Raw genomic sequence first — 5,701 nt, 5'->3', positions numbered from 1 at the left:
TGGAAATTTATATTCATTAAATAAAAGTTTAATAAATGGAAAAAAAGAAAATAAATCAGTAAATGCTATCGTGTTTTCAAGTATAAATTTAGTATAAACTCAATTTAGTTCAAAATCATAATGATTCCTGGAAATCTAACTGCCTCACAATATTTCTTAGAAAACATTTGTGTCTCAAATTTGACTTATAAACAAAAGTGCATTTCCTCTCTTGTGTGAATTCAAACCATAGACTGTTCAAGTTTGAATATTTAAGAACTTTAAATTAAACACAGTAAATTGATTCTGGACATTTGAAATGGAGGCTCATAAAAATGAAATGACTTGTCTAAGATCTCACAACCACATAGTTGCAAAACTAGACTTAGTTTATTTAACTTCTTTTTCTTCATGTGCATTCTACTTTATAGTGAAATCAAGTTGAAATGATATGAAGCCTCTATTTTGTTATAACCATATATAATTATAACTCAGTGGTCCTATTTTTACTCTTTGGAGTAAGACAGAATGAAATGTTTCTTATTCCAAAAACACTTACTCCTACAGGCAAAAATTGATCTTATACTATCTTGTACTTTTTTCCTACATTTTCTCTTTGAAATTCTCATCTCCGTGGTCACTCTCTTATAGGCAATTTTGTTTGTTAAACTCATTCTCAATCCAAATACACACAGACATAGTGCTTTGAACGTGAACCTTCTTAATCCCTGTACCTGCTCGGTTTTGCTCTTCATCCTACAATAAACTTTATAAGTAAATATTATTTTATAAATGTTATTTATGCACTTATTTGTGTGTGTGAGAGAGAGAGTGTGAGGGAGGGAGATAAGAAGGGAGGGAGGGAGGGAGAGAGAGAGAGAGAGAGAGACAGAGACAGAGAGACAGAGAGAGAGAGAGAGAATCTTGCATCAATTGATTCACTCTCCAAATACTATACCAATCAGGAATGGGTCAGGCTGAAGCCAGGAGTCAGGAACATGATCTAGTTCTCCTATATAGATGTAGAGGCCCAACTACTTGAGCCATAACCTAATGCCTCCCAAGGTGCTCAGCAGAAAGTTGGAATTACTCAAAGCAAGGTACTCTGATAATGGGATTTGGGCATCTCAAGCAGCATTTTAATGGATGTGTCAAAATCTCACACAACAAATATGTACTGTTTTTATTTTCTCCATTTTATATGTGAGAAGATGGAGGTTCAGACATGATGAGAAATTCAGCCACAATCATGTTGCATTAAACATGTTTGAGGGGCCAGCACTGTGGCGTAGCAGGTAAAGCCACCACCTGCAGTGCTGGCATTGCATATGGGCACCAGTTCAAGTTCTGGCTGCTCCACTTCCCATCCAGCTCTCTGCTATGACCTGGGGAAGCAGTAGAAGATGGCCCAAGCCCTTGGGCCCCTGCACCCATGTGGGAGACCTGGAAAAAGCTCCTGGCTCCTAGCTTCGGATCAGTGCAGCTCTAGCCATTGCAGCCATCTGGGGAGTGAACCAGTGGATGGAAGATCGATCTCTCTCTCTCTCTCTCTCTCTCTGCCTCTCCTTCTCTCTCTGTGTAACTCTTTCAAATAAAATAAATAAATCTTTAAGAAATGTTTGATCATTGTATGTTTGTTGTTCAAACATATACCTACAAATCTATTGACAGACTTATTTATTAAGTACCCTACTATATAACAGATACTGTTTTATCTGCAAGGAAGTAAGAATTTCCTTCCCAACTTTGCATCTTCAAAGAAATTACAGTCTAGATAAGACTGTATATAAATTACCAATACACAAATAGCACTTAGAGTACAATACAATAAAAATGACAAATTATGGTAGAAGTTTATAAGAAGGAAGGAAATACAGAAAAAAATGTAACTAGCATTTAAATATTTATTGTAACTTATTATGTGCCAGATGTAATGCTGACTACAAATATACAAATCCTCACAAAACCTCAGTGATGTAAGCATTATTCACTTTATTTTTAAAGTAAGGAAATTGATAAGCTTAGAGGGAGACCGGAAGAAGAAAAGCAAAATTGTGCAAGGTATGTTTTGTTAGGCAGAGTATTAAACAGTATGACTGGCCGGCGCCGTGGCTCAACAGGCTAATCCTCCGCCTTGCGGCGCCGGCACACCAGGTTCTAGTCCCAGTCGGGCGCCGGATTCTGTCCCAGTTGCCCCTCTTCCAGTCCAGCTCTCTGCTGTGGCCCGGGAGTGCAGTGGAAGATGGCCCAGGTCCTTGGGCCCTGCACCCCATGGGAGAGCAGGTGAAGCACCTGGCTCCTGGCTTTGGATCAGCGCGGTGCGCTGGCCACAGCGCGCCAGCCGCAGCGGCCATTGGAGGGTGAATCAACGGCAAAGGAAGACCTTTCTCTCTGTCTCTCTTTCTCACTGTCCACTCTGCCTGTCAAAAACAAAAACAAAAACAAAAACAAAACAAAAAACAAACAAACAAACAAAAACCAGTATGACTGGAGGGAGTTCCTATTGGAGAATAGCTGGATACAAAATTATAATGCACAGTAAGTAGAAGAGTTGAATTTTGAAGATGTCATTCCAAAGACATTGGAAGCAATTAATTTCAATGTCAAATACTTTAATACTTCCACATATCTGAGCCTAATAAGTGCAAGAATCTTGCAGGACTGCTCTCAGCCATGTTCAATTTTAGAAACTAAACAATACTGCTGGATTGATGGCGAAAGGAATAAGGAAAGAGAAGAAAGTTGAGATGTGAAAAAGAGAATTATTTTAAATGTCTAATTGGAGAACTGAGATTATTTCTATCCAAATTCTCCTTTTTCTTAAGATTATTACTCACTGATACCTACAAACTGGTGATCTCAGAGCACACATACTTTTAAAAAATTATGTGAATAATAACTAGTAGCAGAGTTCTGGCTTGTGAATCAAATAGTAATGTAAATATGTTGATTTTATACCCTAATGAGGCAACAACTCTGACTTCTCAATGAATTGAAATTCAAAGAACCGATCTATACTATAAAGGCCAGTCTTATATGCAAGCGTGAAACTATTGTCCATGTAATGGAATTTTCTGGCTGTTATATAAAAGCTTCATGCCCCCAAATTCATGTTATGTCAGTTTATCAGATTTCCTACCATTCCATCATTATGGAACCATTCCATTGTGTTAAAGCACTATACCTGTAATATTACCCAAATAAATTCACCCATCACTAATTTGTCATTAACCTGCTAATATGAATTATTTTTAAGATTATCTAACAAGCTCTAGAGCTGTGTTCTCCAATATGATAGCCACAAATCCCTCAGTCACAGTCCAGTTCAAGTGGTCAGTTGGTACTTAGGGTCAGTGACTACAATACAGATATACAATGTTTCAATAATTGTAAAAGTCCTCTATTAGACAGTGCTGTTCTAGTGCTAATGTTTTGTGGGAAACAGAAAGTTGGAAAGAATTAGAACCTGAGGATGTACCCTGGGAACTATAGATCTGCATGGGTTTTTACTGTAAAGGATCCTGGAGCCTGTTTAGGTTTGTACGAGATAGTTTAATATACTGATAACTATTATACTCTGTTCTCTGATCATAGTCACATCCTTAGTCTAGGCTGAATATTCAGAAAAAAACCACACTGTTGCTTAATATTAGTGAACATCTTATATGTTCTAAATTTAAAGCATAGTGATTCGTATTATGAATATATCAATATTAAGTGATTTTAGAGACCAATATTAAAAGTATTTTCCATCATTGTGGAATATATTCTTGTGTTGTAAACACTTATAAAGCATGAAATTAAACTTCTCCTTCAGTGTCATTAATAAGTCATTGCTAGTTGAAATTAATTAATAATAAATACACTGGAGTCACATTTTGTCCAGTGTTAACTTGAAACTAGGTGATAGCTGAGAGCACCACATGCATATTTAAATATAGTATTTCTTTTCATGTTGTTAACTTTGCCAGCTATTAAATTTTATTTCTTGGAAGTACATGTATTTTTAACACTGGTGCATCTATATCTATCTATGTATAGAACATAATAAGCCTTCATTTATAATAAAATATAATGGATAACAGAATTATTCCTCTGCCTGTAGTTGAAATTCCTTTCTTCTCTGAGGTATGTACCATCAAGCTGCATTACTCACTGTCATATTCTGCCATTATTTGCCATCTACAACCACTGATCTTTTAGCCACTTCTGAAGATTTTCACACTTAGATCACATTGTCTTCATCTGAAATCATCATTGATAATTTCAAAGTCCATGTGGATGATCCATCTACAACCTAATTTTGCAAAATCCTCACCTCAACTCCAACAACTTTCATATTCAAGTCACCTATTTATACTCAGAGCTGCTTTGGAATTTAATGTTTATTTTATTTATTTGAGAAGGAGATTCACTCTCCAAATGCCCGTAACAGCCAGAGCTGCACAGTGCCAAAGCCAGGAGCTAGGAACTCAATCTAAGTCATCCAAGTGGGTGGCAGCAGCCATACTCTTTATCTGTTCGGTATGGTAATTAAGCATGTTATAGTGACTACTTTGTCAGCTGAGCTCTTTGGTGATTATGATAAAAAAAAAATCCCTCATGGCCTGTAGTGGACATAGAAAATGAATGAGAAGTAAGCATTCGTTCTTTTAAGTCACTGAGGTTTTAGGATTGTGTTACTGAACTAACGCAGCCTATTCTAATAGATAATACAATTTTCCATTCCTGTTCCTATTCTCTGCAAGTCAAGTGACATCAATTAAATGAAGTCCCAAAATAGTCTTCTTAATATTTAATACTATGGATGATAAAGTGGGTAACAAAGCAGAAAGAGTGTTAATGAGTAAAAATAATATATGTAAAGGCTACCTTTTAAGAGGTATATGATAATCATAGTAATTATAATAATGTCATTTCATATTCAAATTAATTGTGTGACTGTAACTATGCTAAATTCTTCACATACATTACAGGAAAAACTTAAAAAATTCATGGAAAGATAGAATTAAAACAAGTCTATTTTGGTAGAAATATTTTTTGAAATCTATGCATTTTTTATAGTATGCATTTTAGATTGCTTCTTGGCCTTTTGGCCAGGATCAAGTGTAGTATCTGTTCTTATCAGTATAATAGTATGTATTTTCTATGAACTTTTTTGGAGACCCCTCATATTAATCTTCATAACAACCTTATAGGAACATTATAAATATTAAACTTTAGAAGTGAAAAATACTGAGGCACATATACCTTGTCTAAATCAAACATAAAGACAATTCAAATATTTAAATTAAGAATCAGGCTTCATGTTTCTAAAACAGGCAGAAAAACCCTCAAGGATTGTGGAGTATTATGTACATTACTTAATCCAGCCAGGTTTGTGTTCAAAGATTAGGCTTTATGCATAAAAGATGGAAAAATTAAATGCAAAACCAATCTATTCAAGGACATTCAGATTCATTACATAATTATCCTTGAAACTGCTTAGCAGCTCTTAAGAAAAGTTTCCTTCTAATAGTTAGGAAAGAGCCCAAGTATATGTGCAAGCTCAGCATTTTAATAGTGTTCCTTTAAAAAAAAAAAACATTTTTTGCAAAACATTACATCATGTAGACAAATTCTTATGACTGTGTTATAAGTGATTTTTAAATTTACAAAATATCACATCCAATCTGCTTACCATATAAACATTTTAATATGACCAATATCATTTTTATTCTTA

The 5,701-nt window shown here is 35.1% G+C and overlaps 1 pseudogene; it reads left to right on the top strand.

The window, feature by feature from the left end:
- The first annotated feature begins 5,055 nt into the window (after positions 1-5,055).
- Positions 5,056-5,175, top strand: LOC133753943 (U2 spliceosomal RNA; annotated as a pseudogene).
- Positions 5,176-5,701: the final 526 nt, after the last annotated feature.

This window comes from Lepus europaeus, chromosome X (genome assembly GCF_033115175.1).
Source record: "Lepus europaeus isolate LE1 chromosome X, mLepTim1.pri, whole genome shotgun sequence".
Lineage (NCBI taxonomy): Eukaryota > Metazoa > Chordata > Mammalia > Lagomorpha > Leporidae > Lepus > Lepus europaeus.
This window is presented reverse-complemented; position numbering and strand designations above follow the sequence as displayed.